Here is a 19,090-nt window from a genome sequence, read left to right as displayed (position 1 = left end):
TGACTGTCCTCCAGCAGTCCTCAAAAGGGGCCCTATCGAGCTCGCCCTCATCTGGCAAAGCTGCCTCAAGATGCTGCGCGTACACATTGGCGACATCCGGTTGTTTCAGCCGCTCGAGATTGTACCAGGGCGGGCGTCGGTACCGTACATCGTTGATGACGAATAGTTTTGGGCGCAATTTCAACATCACCAACGTCGAAAAGGGCCTCAAGCGCTGCTGTGGGAGTTGTAGAGAACGCACCAGACATCGCCATTAAGCACATCCTTTGAAGATGGCCCAATTTTGATTGGATTGTTCTCACTTCGCCCTTTTGCCACCACACAAGACATCTATATGTCAATATTGGTCGAACAACTGTTGTGTAAATCCATTTAATATACTTGAGTTTGAGGCCCCAAGTTTTACCAAAGGTTCGCCGGCATTGACCGAAGGCCATGCAAGATTGTTTGACTCTGAAATCAATGTGAGATGTCCAAGAAAGTTTGGAATCTAGAACGACTCCGACACACTTTACCTGATCGGTTACATTAATCTCAGAGCCAAAAAGACGTGAAGGTCGAATTACATTGCGGTTTCGTCTTTACGCAAACAGAACAATAGATGTTTTATTCGGGTTAACCGAAAGGCCATATTGGCGACACCAACTCTCGACTACCTGAAGCGCACTTTGCATCAGGTCGAATAGGGTGCTTATGCACATACCAACTATCAAAGATAGATAGTCGTCGGCATATTCATAAGTTGAAAAACCGCTATTATTGAGTTGCCTCAATAGCGTATCTGCTACGAGATTCCACAGAAGTGTTGGCAAGACTCTCCCTTGGGGGCATCCGCAAATACTCAATTTTCGAATCGCTGCTTGACGCAATGTCGAGAAGAGATGTCGCTTTTCGAGCATTTGATGAATCCAATTGGTAATCATTGTAGGTAGCCCATGGTTTCGTGCGGCTTCCAATATGGCATCGAAAGACACGTTATCAAAGGCACCCTCAATATCCAATTGCTTCTGAGCGAATGCTTTCTCGATATCGTATACAACTTTGTGTAAACGAGTAACAGTGGACTTTCCAGATTGGTAAGCATGTTGATTCACATGAAGAGGCATGTTTGCCAAATAAACATCACGGATGTGATGTCAGACTGATTGGTCTAAAACTCTTCGCTACTTCATACGACGCACGTCCTCCTTTCGGGATAAACGTTACAGTAATATCACGCCAGGATCTGGGAATGTATCCGGTAGCAAAACTGCTTACAAGTAACTTTTTCAAAACATATCTGATAAACTCAAATCCCTTTTGAAGCAGGATAAATCCCATCCGCTCCTGGAGATTTGAAAGGAGCAAAATTAATAAGTGCCCATTGAATCGATTCAGTAGTTACGATACTGCGAGCCGAGGCCAGAGACTCGTAACTACATGAAAAGACATTTTGTTCGGCCGTAGATGCTATGTCCACACATCCGGGGAAGTGTGTATTGAAAAAAACATTCTAAAACTTCGTCATCAGAAGAAGTAAAGTCACTATTAGGTAAGCGAATTTCGTTCACTTGGAAATCCTTAGGATTTTGTTCAGCCGACTGACTTCACTCAAACTGGAAACATTTGTACAACGGTTTTCCAGCCGGATCGTTCAGCAGAACGAAGAGCCTTCTTGTAAGCCTTGCGAGCCGACTTGAACGACTCTGATCCAGCTGAACGGCATCTATTCCAACTCCTTTTACATTGTTTCTTGAGGAATACCACCATGGGGTCACTTTTGTAGTCGTCTTCACAGACCGCAGAGGACATGCTTCTCCAAAAGCTTCCATAATGTAGGATGTTGTAGTATCAACGGATCAGATGATCAGATAATGATTCCTCATCTGAAACATGCCAATTCGTCAACTCGTGACTGATCCTATTCGAGCAGAGCGTTATGTCTAACACTTCTTCTCTAGCAGATACCAAGATGGTTGGGCGATTTCCTATGTTCAGTAATCCAAGATCTGTACTACTTAAGTATTCCATCAGACTAGAGCCTCTCAAATTGGTATCTGAGCTGCCCCAGATGTTGTAATGAGCATGGGCGTCACTGCCCACAATCAGCCAAAGGTCTTTTGTTACGCAGCGTACGACAACTCGTTTGAAATAGGGACGGTTTATCTTGTGGTAAATATACCGAGAAATAGACGTATTTCCTATTGAGGTCACCAACAGAAACATCGATTGTGACAGCATATACATCTCTGGTAGTTAACTCAGAAATGAGTGTAGCAACTATTGCTTTATTAACGTGCACGCATGCGCGGGGCATGGAGCGCAAGTTTGCCATTTCAAGTTTGCTGAAAGTAGCAAAAACTGAGTACACAAGGTTACCTAGATAGAAACTTCCATTACGAAAGTAAGGTTTTTGAACTAGCGCCACTTGGGTTGCACCATTTTGCATGAGTCTGCCAAGGTTGATCGTTGCTGTTCTTTCATGCTGAAGATTGATCTGAGCTAACCTAACCGTAGCCCAAACCAGGCAGGATTAAGATTTATGCAATCTCAGCACGAAAAAGACCAGCGGCAAAAAAAACAGATCGGTAACTATTGAAAGTCGCCAAAGGCAAAAAAGCACAGAATACACTGTGTAAACGCATAATTCGAAACCATCTAGGTGATAATTTAAATGAAATAGCAACATGCTCATAATCTCACCCTTATTTAGCCTCATGCTAGATACTGAAGAAGGGCAGCCGATTATCTCGGAGAAACACAAGGTCACCTGCACCATTGCTCCGGGTAGCACAGGAAGGTGCTGTGAAGGGCGCCCTGGTACTTCACAGACTCCGTTTGCTGTAAGGTTTTATTTAGACCCGTTTAACCGTTCATTTCTAGGCACGGTACGCATCACACCATAAATTAGGTGTAACTTTTACCATCAAAACAGGAAGTCCGTAGTGTTAATTCATAGCTCAGGGCTTCGTAGCCGTGCGGTTAGTGTCATCAAGGCACTTAGCCGCATCGTGCTAGGAGCGTGGGTTCGATTCCCGCCTCAGACCGAAAAACTTTTCGATAGGAATGGTTTCCGACTGTGCCACTGGGCGTTGCATGCTAGTCCGTTGTCTAGTGTGGTGCTTCCTTCAAAGGGCAAATTGCCTACTGAAAGCATAAACGTGTAGTGTGTTTCTTTAAAAAAAAAAAAACAACCGGTGTCGACACTACGCGGCTATTTAGGCTGCTCGGGAAAAGGAGGTTAATAATAATGATTGACTCCCGACATGCACAAGCAGTCGTCATTTTTCAAAAAAAAAAAACACACTGAAAAAAAAAACCCGAACTTTTGCACGGGAGTGTATTTGGTCGGCGTTAAGTCAGAGTGGACCAAGTGACATTTTTCATATTTTGAGAAAAATTGGTTTGAAGTCTAACGCTCTGTAATTTTTGAACTCGTTTAAAATTTGGTTCAATATATCTACACATTTTTGTGTTACTGCCAAACAATATGATGTGAAGCGATAATCATAAAAAATCATAATCCAAACCTCTGATAGAACGATTTTCTGATGGACTATGTGCACTTGGTCCACTCTGACTGAACTAAAGACCACCGTTCAGTGAGTTGGGTCACTCTGACTGACCAATTCCTAGGAAAATAATAATCATTCAATGCTTGCATCTTCAAACTGGGTGCATATCTCTAAGAAAAACAGATTATCAAGACCCTTCGACACCAGTACCGTAAATTCTTTAAGAATCCATATGGTCAATACTGAAATCAATGGCATTACGATAGCCTGAAAATTAAAGTTTTGCAGGGTCAGAGTATTGATGGCCAAAAATATTCAAAAATGTGTTTAGTCAGAGTGGACTAAGTGAAAATCTTGAGTACCGACCAAAATATACTGGTCCAATAAGCGGGTTCTAGCATATTCCATACATACACCATAGAACTACTATAAACTTCTATCGGACTCTGAAATTGACTCAAAAAATGCAATAATCAATCAGTGTATTGCTTTTCAACACATGGTTCACTCTGTCTGCACAGAAATTGTTGCATTTTCTGACCACCCATCGAAATATGATACAGTCATACCTCGATAAAACGTTATCTCTTTATTACGTAACCTCTTTATAACGTAACTTTATTTTAATCCCATTTATTTGTCAATTTTTATTATTAACATAATTCATTAACTACAATAAACATTTGACATTGCTGTGCATTGGTAAACATCATTTGTATTTATCTTTGTGGAATTTACGCTCCCACTGGAACCAATCATGCTACTCACTTCAGTTTTCTATGAAAACTTAAATAATTTTTGATTTAGACATTCCATTTAGAAACACTAAACCAAACTCAGATTAGACTTGTGAGTCACCGGACCACGCTGCCATCGTCGATCCATTTAACGTTTATTTGATTTTGTTTTCTAAAAATGCTTAAGAAAATATTTAGGTATAGCTTAAGGAGTTTTTACAGATACTTTTCAAATGATTTCTCAAAGAATTAGATGTTTCTTCTGTGATTTATCCATGGATTTCAAAAAGATATTCTTCCAATAATTCAATATTCATGTATAAAACCTGAAACATATTTCTCGAAAAATTCCGACAGAGATCTCTCTGAAAACTCACTAGTTAAACCTCCTGATATTCATGTGTAAAAACTTCTGGGAATTTCTTTAGAATTTATCCAGGGATTCAACCAGATTGTTTTCCAAAGCAATTTCAGAGATTCATTTAATCCGTATTGCATTAACGGGTTCTTGTCTTCAAGATTCCTTGAGAAAATTTATCAGAAAGTTCTAATTGATTTCCACCAGAAAATGTTTCAAATATTTCTCCCGAATATGTTCAAGAACTGTATTCCAATTAATACTAGATTCTATGAATTTTGAATTTCTCTAATAGTTTTATAACTTGTATTTATATACAGTCATCTCTCGCTCTCCCTTACTCGATATTGAAAGGACCATCGAGTAAGAGAGGTATCGAGTTACAGAACACAAAAGCAGTGCAACTGCGTTCCAAGGGACCATCGAGTTAGCCATGGAAACCAACTTTTACTATGGTTCTCTAACTCGATATCGAGATACGGAATATCGAGTAAGGGAGAGTTAACTGTATCTATAAATTTAACTGTGCCTTTGATTGAGCATTTCACCAAGTAATTCTCCAGAAAATAATGATGATGAATTCTTAAAACCATTCAGCCAACAGTGCCTTCAATACCCGGAGCATCTGCAGATGTTTCTATTCAGATCCAGATTCCTAAATTATTCCAGTATTTTTTTTATGAATTTGAAAGAACAATCCAGTAATATCTACTTCATGGAATGCCCCACAAATCATTCTTAAAAAATCGTACAGGTATTCGTTGATAAACCTGAAAAACATTCTTCTCTGAATTTATTCACCAATTACATTATGCATTTTTGCAGAAATCTCCGAGTATTTACCCAAGAAACATTCTATGTACTACTAAAATTTCTTCAAGGATTCTATATGGAAAGAAATCCTTCTTTGATAACATCAGGAATTTCTTAAGAAATTTCTCTCTGATTTTTGCAGTGAGTTCTGCAAGTGATTCCTCAAGTATTCGTTTAGAGATTTTTCAACGGATTGTTTTTATCACAAAAAATATGCAGAAATTCCTCCTCGTGAATTCTCCTAGAATACCATAATAATCTCAACAAGTATTCGTTCAGAAGCGTTTTCTTGGAAAATCTCTCAAGGATAGTTCTGCTTTTGGGTGAAGTTTTACGGCAATTTCTTCATGAATTATCTCATTCATTTTATTGAATAATTCTTGGATTTTTTTTCTATAACTCTTTTAAGAAATTACAAAGAATTTATTTTTAGAATTTTACCATGATTTTTTTCATATTGCTGTGTGCGTTTGAAATGCAAATATCAAATGCGGGAACTCCAAAAGCGGTAAGATTTTTAACAAGGAAGGCGAAGACAAAATTTGATTTTCTTTGCTAGGTTGGCGGTGATATGCATCAGGGTTGCTAAGTATCCTTTGATTACTTTGTGTTACCGCATTTGATGCTCAGATAGATTGGATTTGCACGTCAAACTCAAACAGTAATAATAAATCTTTTAAAGTTCCATAATTGCGTGCTATAAATGTTCATGAACTGCTGAATATTACTTTTTCATAGATTCCTGAAAGATCTCATCTATGAATTTCTTTTGGAGTTTCTCCGAGTTTTCAAGAATTCATCCAGAGATTTTTCCAGGGCGCAATTATTTAAGGATTACTCCAATTGAGACGTAATCATAAAACATTAATAATAAAAATGTATGAAAAAAAAAACAAAAAAATAAGATAGGGAAAAATATTGAAAAAAATATGTAAGAAAGACCGAAAATACCTGTAAGGTGAATAAATATCAATTTTAGATTCATTTTCTCATCAAAAAAATACATGTTGAACGAAATTTAGAAAAAAATATTTTGCCTCGATATAACGTAACCTCAATGTAACGTAACAAAAATAAAAATCGAGTTACGTTATATCGAGGTATTACTGTAAATTGTTAAAAATCAAAACCAAATGCATCGAATTAAATAATATTTATAAATTTCTTTTGTTGGATAAGTAAAAGAATTATTCAAAGTCGAGAAATCTGACAAATTTTTAGAAATGTTTTTCATTTCCTCGCATTCCTCAGCACGCTGATCATTTTCGTTGATATGGTAATAAGCACTTGGTCCACTCTGACTGCACACTTTTATCGAGTTTTATTGATCATCCAAAGTAAATTTGTTACATATCTCGCGCAGTTTACAGCATTCTTAAAATTTGATCGAAGTGAAACGGAGGTAAGGTAATTTCGCATCTAATGAGCGAATCTTTTATAAATTCTGGTTAAAAAGTCCTCCCTGACATCAATATGATAAAATACAGTGCATCTACCTGTCATTGGCAAAGTCGATGAACCAAAAGCCACAGCAATCTTTACGGCTCTGATTTGTTGTTCGTACAACAAAATATGAAACCTGAATTCCTCGGACACTCGCCACAATAACGGGATCTTAGTTCGACCAGGGAGTTAAAAATATCTTCTCCAACACGATATGGAATCTCTCAAATCAACTTCTGGATTTCCACTATCGACGAGTGAGTATTGCCACCAGATTCCTGCGTGTGGGAAGATGAAACATCTCGCCATGTCACCATCATCGTTCAGCCAGAGCACATCGTACAGAACGTCTTTGACGTGTTGTAATTACATTCAATTGCTGCGACTCATTAAGGAGAAAGACTCAAAACGTGACTTTTTCCCACATTTCGTTAGCATCGATTCCGCTTCAGTCCGTCAACAATGTTCGATAAAGTGCAACAACGCGTTTTGATGCAATTTCGATAGGCCGGACTGCAGTTGCAGTCCCTTCGATGTATTCTCCAACCTGATCCCATTCCGTCAAAGATCGATATGCGTCGCTTGACAACAACAAACCAGTGCAGGGTTCGGTCAGTGGGGAGATCATTGTTATTCCAATCAGATCGGTTGCATCAAATTGATCCGAGTCCGTTGGTTGTTTATCACACACGCAATCATAAATTCTCCTGGCACTGATAGTTTTTTTTTTCTCATGTGCTAGTGAAGCTTGAGGTCAAATATTCTGATTATGTTGGGATGTTCAGTGCCGAATTCGGGCTTCAGGGAGCCCGGGTTGAATCTTATGAAGAGGGTCTGGATAGTTAGCGTATTTTGTCATTCTCAAACGTAAGGTACCCCGGGGCAAGTGAGAATACGGGGTAAGTGGGGCGTTTCGTCATAGCTCACTTAGGAAAAGTTTTTCATGGGGGTATTCTTCTAGAAAGTTGAAAATACAATGACAAGGAATGTATTTAGTACTAAACATATTGTTATTTTGATTACCATGTGATTCTTGTAACAGTTGTCAGTTCAGCGCCATTTTCAACTTGCATGATAAATTGTGACACGTTTCACGTCTTGCATTGACTCGCAAAAAATAAATGTGTTATAAATCGAATTTCCATCAAGAAGCTACAATTTTAAGTATTATTACAAGCTGCTAACGATAAACCAGTATTTTGTTTTCATTTCATATGAAATTTTTGATGGTCTTTCTTACCCCAAAATATGTTTGTACCCGGGGTAAGTGGGACCTATCAAAACAAAAACCAGAATCAAAACTTTTCGTATACGTTTCATACATTTTCCTAAAGAGTAGCACTAAAACATTCAAACAAATGATTTTTATCAAAAAAAGATCAATCTCAAATTACGTAATTGCATAAAAGGGAGAAGAAAAGTGTAATTATTCTTTTTATTCTTTTATTTATTTTTTATTTATGAAAAACGACTTCAAAATTTTGTTCACGAAGATAAAATTTGAAATGCATCATGAGAACGATTACTTTTCTATTTTATTTGAACTTGATTTGTTATTTCTACCAAATTAAGAAGTGATTGAAAACAATTCCATCCCATTATGTGGTTTTCTGCCATGCATAAAAATAATAACAAAACATATTTTCGTCAATTATTTATTGTTTATGTGCTGATTTTAATTAACAACTTATAAATGATATATTTTGAACATTTTTAATTCTTCTTTACGCTTTTATTGAGGAATTTTCAGTTAATATTAAATGTGAGGTGACATACTATTAAATAAAGGTTCTCTTCCTAAAACGTTTTGTATTTTATGGTTGATCCCTTATGTACATCAAATATCTACTTAAAATTAAAAATCTATGATTTATCAATCCTATTATTGTAATGGTTGACTTACTGATGTGGATTGACGCATGAAACTGGATGTGTCCCACTTGCCCCGTTTAGCGAGGTAACTGCGTCCAATGGCTCATTCTAAAGCTTTCTTCCAAGGTTTTCACAATTTCGAAGTTATTCGATCAGTTTCATGCACACACCAGCAAATATGTTGCCAAAATGTGATTGTGTTATTTAATTTGAAAAATATTAACATTTGAAAATTTAATTGAACAATTTGTTGGAACTATCGTTTTTTTCGTTCCCACTTGCCCCGCGGTACCTTACATTATTTGTGTGTACATAGGATATTGAATCTTTATCTCTCCTAATATTTTCTAAAATAAATAAATGCGCTAGTTGAAAATATGACAACAATGCTGTATTAAAATTGAATAAATCCTCCGATTGATGAGAGCAAATATTATACAGTTATGACACGATTTTGTCAGCCTCAGATTCTGTCTACCCCTAATTTTATCTAGCACCTTTTTTGCCCGATTATGTCAGCCTAAAATTTATATTTGTTTTAATCAGACTAAAAACGTCTATACTGGCAATATTGGGTGCATAAATTCAATAACGACCTTGGCCACTTCTATACAATCATTTCATGTCCGAAATTATGAAGTTTGATTTTTTTGGTAATTATCCAAGAAACTGATCAATGTAACCTTGGATTACGGTACACAGGTAATGGAAGTAAAAAAATGTTGATATTGACGGATTTCACGCCAACTCGACACGCGATTGGTAGCACCCCTTCAGAATTCAATGAAACTTTCTGGATGTCTGTGATGTATGTAAGACTAAGATACTGTGCATATTTTGTTTTTTTTTTTAATCGATCTAGACTAACATTTGGAAAGGGTCAAATTTTTTTTACTCTTTTTTATAAACCCGTATAACTCGAAAACGGACCTAGAAAAAAAGTGTTGTAATTTCCTGAAGTTTTAGAAAAAAAATATTGAAAAAATAAAAAACATTTTCTACACTAAAAAAAACATAATTCAAAACTTTAAAGTCGATTTAAAAAAACGGCTATTTCAGATTTTGATCATCTCTAAGCAAAAAGTTTTGCAATTAAATTTACTAAAAGTCGTAAGTTGCAAATTGGGTATATTTCAGGGAAAAAATTCTAACCTTGAACTTTAAAGTCCAAAATGATTTTTTTTTATTTCGCTTTATATAGTCTAGTATGATCATATTATCAAGTGATTAATGAGTTTTAATCACAAAATAGATTATATTTGTTTTATTGGGAGTAGTTAAAAGAAATAAAACAGAGTTATACAGAGTATTATTTTTAATAAATACAATTAATCTCGCACCAAACCGCTTAGGAAAAAATCAACTCCGTCCAACAATCCAATGGGTTTTTTGTGGTTGGAAAAATATTACAATAATATTTCATTTCTTATTTGGTCAAAGCCTGTCTCAACTGGTGTCTGAAAAGGGTCAATATTATGCTTATGAAGAAAAAAATGTATGGTTTGTTTTTATCATGCATTATTATTTTTATTATTGCTATATATCCTAAAACGTAGTATCTGCACATGAATACTTACATTATTTTTGGGCTTTACTGAATAAATTGAATATTTTTGGTTCATTCTCTGAATTGGTATACCGTTTGGCTGCAATTTGTGTATCACTAATAGGCATAAAACAATAATATTTTTGAGTACCAGGGACAGTTTTAACCTTAGAGCGGTTCCATTTGAATTCGAATGTCGGTTTACTCTTGTATTTTTTGATTTGGCTGAAATTTGGCATATGCTTTCTTTATACCCAAAAATGCCTTTTGGCATCATCGGTTCGCCATTTTTATCCTAGCGTTACTTTTGAGAAGGGCCTAGGGAAAAAGCCTTAACAATTTTCAAAAAATTAAAACTCAGAAACTATTTGTCCGATCAGTTTGGTGTCTTCCGCAAAGTTTTAGGTTATTGGAACTATCTGGAAAAAATATACACTGTAAAAAAAATGTTGTAATTTTATTTTTATTTCGAAAATAAAGCTTAATAATCCATTTTCTCAAAAATCGTTTTTTTTTTTATTTTTTTTATTTTTTTACATTTTAAAGTATGATTTTAAAAAAAGGTTGATTTTTCAATATGGTCTAAATAAATTTTTTGAATGCTTTTCGACCCGATTTTATGGAAGTACGCAAAATTTGCAACAAAAAAGGTATATGAGAAAATTTTGCTAATTGCTACCGTTTCCGAGATACAGCGATTTTAAAATTAAATTTACTGAAAATTCACAACTTTTGGTTTTTTTCGGATGTTTTTCGAGTTGATAAAATCTATATAAATAAAAATGGAATGGAATTGTATGTCACGAAATGGCTTACGAACGGGTCGACGGATTTGAATGATTCTTTCTCAGTTTTGTTCGTCAAGGGTTCCGACGTGTTTGTGTGTATAAGAATCCCAGGATATTTACCGGGAAAGTTGAAAAAAATGTGCGCGAACGAAACTGTCATTTTGTATGGGACAATCAATATCGTTTTTCAACAGCCTACTTGATGGCAAGACGAAGTTTGCCGGGACCACTAGTAAATAATATTTTTTTTTCTGAAAGCATTTTATTTCATGTTCTTATACAACGATGGAGCGTCCTATTTTGATACAGGTTTCCTAATTTGGCCTCACTTCTATTTTATCTACGGAAACTGGAATAAATGAATGGTATTTTTGTGTTCCCTGAATAGTTATTGCTTTCGAATATTGTTCATTAAGCTGCTCCTTGATATGTTCATACTCTGTTGTAGTTGCATAAGAAAAAAAAATTGTGTTAGTTGTTCCTCCTTTTGCTTTTGAGCCCAATCAAATAATTCCTTGGCATTTTTGATGGGATGTTCACGTTCTTAAGCTAGACTAGTCCTTGTAGCCATGCGTTTTATTGTTCCCCCTAATGCATCGCAGGGCCCTTTGCCATGCGATGTTGCGAAAAAATGCCATTCAACCTCTACATCATAGTTTTTCTTAAATTGGCAAAGACTAGAAAAGTTTTTTCTATTTTTATATTGTGATGCAGCTCCATCGGACATGAAATAAATTTTGTTCAAATTTAAGTGCTTTTCTTGGCGTATAAAATTAATCATTTTTGATATAAATAAGTTAACGGATATAGAATCATGCCGCAAATCTTTCGGAAATTACTACAAAGCTTAAATGATTGAGCATGCCACTTTCCTTAAAATAAATCGCAAATGGATGAATAGTTGCTTGCTGCGCATTCCAGTGATGACTTTGAACTTCATCTTGAAGTACAAAAGTGTAATTTTCTGAAAAATCCCATATAGCTACAGATTCTCTTTCCTGTAAGTTATTTTTTTATTTTTCAAAAATGTAGACTGCTCTTTTTTAATTAAATCATGTGGTATCAATTTTTCTAACTTTTGAAATATCACAATATTGAATGTTGAAGTTGTGTTTCGTTAAAAAAAATAAATAAATTATTTTTACAGGGAAATGTTTTATTTCGCCTCATACCATGAAAAATAACCAAATCAATATTTTTTTCTAACATTTTAGTCAAAAATTATCTGCTGTTTCAGACAATAAATAAATTTCTAGGCTTATTAGCCTCGAAAAACTTTCGAAAATGCACGAAAATGGAAAATTATATCATAATTTTGTATTAAAATCGCTGTATCTTTAAAACGGTAAAAGTTAGCCTGATTTTCCCGCATACCTTTTTTGTTGTAAATTTTGCGTGCTTTCATAAAATCGAGTTGAAAAACATTTAAAAAGTTTATTATGACCATTTTCGAAAATTCACCTTTTTTTAAAATCATAACTTTTTTGTCCATGATTACTCCATCTTGACCCACTGTGCAAAAGACTTCATTTTTTGTCTACTTTAACATATAATGGGAAGTATGCACTTCAACAGAAAAGTAATCGCCTATCTCGATGCGTGGAAAATTTCTTGCAAAAAATGCTCAAGAAAAGCATTTTTCTTTGATCGCAGTACGCTGTTGAAAAGAAATGTCAATTCAAATGGAGCTCACTGTAGAAAGTTTGTTAGCCATTTCTTGAGCAGAAATTTTTACTTTTCTTGAGCTGAACAGCATACTTAGCTTAAAACAATAAAAAAAAAAAAAATCAAAAATACGAATTTTTAGAAAATTGATTTTTAAGCTATATTTTCGATATATGAAAATATACAAAATTCTTTTTACAGTGTATATTTCCAGATAATCCCAACAATAACCTAAAACTTTGCGGAAGACACCAAACTGATCGGACAAATAGTTTTAGTTATAATTTTTTGAAAATTAATAAGGATTTTTTTCTTAGGCTTTTCTCAAAAGTAAGGCTAGAGTCAAAATGGCGAACCGATGATGCAAAAAGGCATTTTTGGACAAAAAGAAAGCATATTTTGCACATGCTTTCTCCAAATAAAAAAATGTTAAAATGAAATTTGGGAAAAAAGTCGTCATTTTCTGTGGAACCGCTCCTTATCAAACAATTCCACCAATTCCAGCTGAAATTATAACATATTAGGGGTATTCACTTAAAGTAGCGTAAACTGAGATATTGGTGATGAAACATTTCAACTGAAATATTCCTTTTTTGGCTTCCAGGCGATGAAAATAAGAAATTGAGCATCTAGTCACCCAAAAAAAAACAAGCTTGTCAATAGTTTGTTTATTTGAATTACGAACTTTGATTCCATTCGCTTCGGCCAAGATTTTCAACCCTTTTGCTGTTTTCTTCACGATAGCCAGAATTCTTTCCAGATCGTCAACGGAGATTGTTAAATTGTACTGATAGTACAAGAACTCCTCATTCAACTTACGTATTATCGTCAAAATGGTACGACTGCGTTAAAATAGTTTGCCACAATCATTAAGTTTTCATAATCGGAAAACAACGCTATCCTAAACCCTCAAATATTTAATTGCAGAGCACCTCTTTCGATGGCAAATAATGGGAGCCGATGCGCGTTGCGTTCAGTTTGGATAAGAATGTTTTTTTGTTCTTTATTTGACGAAAGTCAGCCCACTTATTGGTTCTGATGAAAGAGGAAGCAATATAGTGGTACAGACAGTTCCTGCCCATGAAATGTCTTCCGAATAATGCCTTCAGTAAATACAAATAACTATTTAGAGAAATCCAAGCCAACCATAGACTGAACAGAGTACGTCCTGAGAAATATCTTATAATACATAAAATATTATAAACAAACGTAAACTGGTACTCGTAATGTGAGTAACTAAAGCCTTGTAGACATCAATTTGCATCGGAGAACTGCGCCATAAATTTTTCAGCAAAAATTAGAACCAATGGCAAAAAACTTGATCAACTGGTGTCCTAAAAAAGAAAAACGATCAGATTGAAAAAAATATTTTAAACACAAAAATGCGTCAAACACTTGTTGTCAACATAACTAATTTCCTTCACCACTAAGCTTGCTATGATCAAGCCATAATATTTATGGTGTGTGCAAGAAATTTCAAACGGGGGTGATTCAAAATTTATGGCAGGCTAGCGTAAAAAGCTGGACTGTCCGTTAATTATGTAAGACAATTTCTGAATTTTTTCACAAACCCCTCCCCACATGGTAGGATTTTTGTATGAAAATGAAAAGTTATTTGCATGGCACGCAAGAAATCTCAAATTTCCCCTCCTTCCATAACCCCTTACGTAATACAGGAACAGCCCCAATAATGGTTAGGCTCAGACACAACATTATGCTATAAAAAGGTTCATTTGTAGGCCGTTTGTTTAAAAAAAACCATTGGAGGTCACCACATTGACTTTTCCCCAGCCATTATGTAGAAAAAACTCTGCCAAATGTTTGGACAATCCTATTTACATCAACGTTTTCAAATTGTTTTTTATGCTTTGCCTTACTGGGTTTCGAAACTTGTTGTTTGTTTTTAAATATCGTGTTCCATAGCAATTGCTTGTATGAGCGTCGCAGTCTTGGATTGGTTGATTGTTGAAACTCAATTTCTTACGCCGTTTACGCAATTTCGTGAAACATTTTAGATAAACAGTTAATCACGATATACGCAGGGATTTACGCTGTTAAGTGTTCATTAGATATATAACAGGAATATAATGAGGTGAAACATGAACCAGTTGGTTTCACTGCCCAGTCAAATAGCTCTTACGGAGTTGCGATTGTGTTTCCATAGTCTTTTGCAAGACTTGCTCTTTTTGCCATTGGCTTGAGAGTGTTACCAATAGCGTCACAGAGGCCTTTGCCGTGGGATGTGGCAAAAAAGTGCCACTCTGCTTCAAATCTATGTATTTTCTTAATTAATAACATAAGCTGGCACTTTTTTTTATATTTATAATGAGCTGCAGCTCCATCTGACATAAAAATAACTTTTGAGAAATTTATTTTTTGTTCAACAAAATTAATCAATTTTGAAATAAATAGCTGAACTGCTACTGTGTCGTGGGTCAACACTTCTGATATTATAATAAAACTAACGTTTTCTAATTTATAATCTTTTTTATGGTAAATCTCGAATGGGTGTATTGTTGCTTGGGAATTATTCCAGTGATATCCTTGAGCAGCGTTTTGTATGATAAAATTATAATTTTCAGAAGAGTCGCTAATTACCAGTATTTCACCTTGTTTTAAGGAGTAATATCGACCCTTTCCAGACATCTGTTCAGATTGGCTTTGACCAAATAAGAAATGAAAAATTATTGTGATATCTTTCCAATGAGCTTGAGCTTGAGCTTGATTGGCCGCCCGTGGATGCACTCCAGTATCGCCAGATCAGCTGCACTTACACAAGGAACCAACCGAATGACTGCTTGGGACTAACAGGCATCCTCAGTGTATAAGTGCTGGTGATCTTCTATTTTTAGGCAACAATGGCACCTGCCACGTCAGAATGCAGACCAATGAGGGGAAGGGGGAGGAATTGATGATGCATTGAACTGGCTCCCACGTAGACCGTATATTCCACTGCATCCACGCCAGTTCATGCGGGAGTATATGGATTGGGGGAAAGGCATGGCAGAGAGGTTTGCTTTTGTGGTTAGCAGACTGCCTAAGTATCAGGCGTAAGAAAGGCGTGCGCGTGGAAGTAGGAAGCGTTAGGGAAACGGTTTCTTGTCCGTCTCTGGTTCTAGCGTTTGCTATGAACGAATAGTTTGAGTGTGATATATTTAGAATGGAAGATAGAAGCAAGTGAGAGATATACAACTACAAAGTACGAGGAAAGGGACGGGCCTGGGATTGAACCCATGACCTTCTGCATATGAAGCAGAAGCGGTAGCCATCAGACCACCAACCCCGTCTATTGTGATATCTTTCCAATCATAAAAAACCCATCGGATTGTTAGACGCAGTTGATTTTCTAATGGTGCGAGATCAATTGTATTTAATTAAAAAAAAACTCTGTATTATTCTATTTTTTTCTTTTAACTACTCCTAATAAACAAATAAAATCTATTTAGTGATTAAAACTCATTCGTCACTTGAAAATATGATCATACTAAACTATTTGAAGCGAAATAAAAATAAAATAAAAAATTCATTTTGGACTTAAAAAAATCGAATTGCCGACAGTCCCCCATACAACACTTTTTTGTAGGTCTTATCGTTTTCGAGTTATACGGGTTTATAAAAAAAAGTAAAAAAACTTTGACACTTTCCATTTGTTAGTCTAGATCGATTTTGAAAAAACAAAATATGCAAAGTATATAAGTTTCACATACTTTTGACATCCAGAAAGTTTCATTGAGTTCTGAAGGGGTGCTGCCAATCGCGTGTCGAGTTGGCGTGAAATCCGTCGCATGTCAAATTGAGGAACTGAATTCAGTCAACTCTGTAAGCCTTGTATGGGTAGGTATTGCTGTGTGCGTTTGAAATGCAAATATCAAATGTGGGAACACCAAATGCGGTAAGATTTTTCTCAAGTAATGCGGTGTCAAAGATAGATTTTTCTTGCTAGGTCGGCCTTGATTTATACAATCGTTGCTAGGAGTCCTTTGATTGTTTTGTGTTTCCGCATTTGAAGGACGTTTATTCAAGATTTGCATCTCAAATGCGAACAGCAATACAACCTGTAGAATGCATCTCAGTAGTCATCGTTTTTACACCCCACTGAAAAATTGTCACTTTACACGCAAAGGCGTTTCCTGGCCTTCCTGATCCATGACTATGGGTGAGATAGTTCCCGCGGATGTAAAACTGATTCAAAAACTCAACCGACAAGGTATGTAGAATCAGGGAATTCCGTATTATAACCCGGTTTTGAATTTATACTTTTCAGCCGATGCACTTCTAGCCCAATGGACAGTAATAACATCACAAATCCAAAATCTTCGCGTTGAAGTTCAACGGCTCCTAATCGGCAGCCAGCGAACGTTGAGATCGCGGAATCCCAACGTCACTTACGAAGTACGTCGGCTATCAAGACGATCAGCTTCTGGGTCAACTCCGATCGTAGACGCTAACCGAAGACGAAGACGCAGTCGAACAACTCATTTGCAACATCCTGGCAGAACTTCGTCTCGAAACCGGTCCCGTTCAAGAACTACCCGTAGTCTTCGCCAGAACAGTACTGTACGCTCTTTGAAACGATGCTGAAAGTTCCATTTTCATTTGTTTCGACAATCGCCAGTTCAAAATTTTCCATATAATCATCGGTGTTTAAAAAAATCAGACCAACCCAAGTAGGTATCTCTATGGAACCCTGTATAGCTCAAGCATTATCTATTCACTGCAATGATATTCAAACAATATTGATGAAAATGATAGCTACTCATTTCGTCTCAACTCTAAGATTCCCATCGATCTTCCTAAAGCGCAAGCCTTGTCCTAGTAGGTGAAAATATCAATTTTCCCGTCAATTCAACCGCAATTGACACTCTCTGCGGGCATCAACTTATCATTCTTCTGACAAACATACGCACAGCATAAATCAAGCGGCGAAACTCTGCTCCACCAAAGCCATCCATTTATCTAGCAAAAGTACCCCTTCGAGGGAACACGCACTCGCCCAACCTCCAACATCTTCCTCCTGTGGTCCACGTGAACTTACCGAGGACAAGCGATTTCGCCAAACCCGCGCGCATCGATCTCCTGGCTGCGGTAAATCACATCGCGCACAAGTTTGTGCGTTTTCAGCTCCTTCTTCGGGCCCCCCGCTTCCCAAAGGGATCACCAGTTTAATTTTATGCACTTATTCTACTGGATGTGTGAGAAAAATTTTCCTCCGATGGTGGTTGACGAGGACGCGCACTTCACTGCGAAAGAAGAAGCGTGTGCGATCCGTATCAGCCGCAGTTTTTCATAGGGTTTGGTGTTTGTGCAGTCAGTCAGTGAGTGTGTTTTGCCGTTTTGCGCTACCTTATTGGGCAGCATTTCTCAAGCGGGGTGAAATCTGAATCTCAAAGCGCGTATTCCGGTGACAGTACTCAATCCCACTTTTTTGGAAGGAAGTTTAAACGCTTACAAATTTTTAAAAACGGCATCGAATTACAACTTTTACACACATAGTCCAATTAATCAGAACGTTGGGAACCCCTCTGCCTAGACTAGACCTTCCGAAGATGATATGTGGTAACGGTAATTCATCTCTCGCAGAGTTGCTTCTTTGCTGCTCGTAGACGAGTGGAAACACGCACGAGGAAAGCAGCTTTGAGGCTGTTGTGCATCCCTGACTAGATGCATCCAACGACGCCATGGCAATCGGAGCATCCAACCGAGCCAGCAGTCGATCGCCCATCAGAGACTAGAGCTATTCGCGGTATTTTTCTCTAATATTCCACGTTTGGGTTTGGGAGCTTTCTTCGTGATACGTTTTCCTCTGGCCATCTTACCCCTTTCTTCAGGACGTTCAATACCCAGTATCGAAAAGCCTCTGGTAGACGTGCAGGAAGCACCGTGGGAGAGTTTGCCTTAAATTGGAACGTTCGATGATACGATCACTGAATTCGGAATTAGCGGACAATACTCGTTTTCTTTGCTTTTCGACGGCCTCGGGATGGGTAGAAGATGCCTCTTGATGGCGTTTTATGTGTGTTATGGATGCTGATGGTGGCCATTGGAGATCGATTGACTGCCGGGAATAACAATGTAAACGATATCAATTTATTTATGGATTTTTTGTAGAAATGAACTCTTAGGAACAGTAGCGTTTCATATCACATAAGTGAATTATTAACTAATTAATATTACGCGTTGCAAGATAAATTTTGATTCCTGGAAAATCGAAACACTCAGGCTATTAAATTTTCCGGGTTATACATCAAAGTCAGCCTTGCTCGTCGTTAGGTGTGATTGTTTTGATTGACGTGTCAATCAGGAACAGATTAAGGGGTCAATTTTATAAGTCAATTTTAATTTTATAAGAGCGATACAAGGAAGCAAGGGCAGCC

General features: G+C 36.6%; 1 long non-coding RNA gene across 1 annotated transcript; it reads left to right on the top strand.

The window, feature by feature from the left end:
• Window positions 1-16,790: 16,790 nt before the first annotated feature.
• Window positions 16,791-17,475, top strand: LOC110679454. Its single transcript, XR_002502502.1, has 2 exons — window positions 16,791-16,923; window positions 16,981-17,475. It is a non-coding gene; the product is annotated as an uncharacterized LOC110679454 (long non-coding RNA).
• Window positions 17,476-19,090: the final 1,615 nt, after the last annotated feature.

Source organism: Aedes aegypti, chromosome 3 (assembly GCF_002204515.2).
Source record: "Aedes aegypti strain LVP_AGWG chromosome 3, AaegL5.0 Primary Assembly, whole genome shotgun sequence".
Lineage (NCBI taxonomy): Eukaryota > Metazoa > Arthropoda > Insecta > Diptera > Culicidae > Aedes > Aedes aegypti.
Note: the sequence above shows the minus strand (reverse complement) of the source record. Positions and strands in the feature narration are given on the sequence as shown.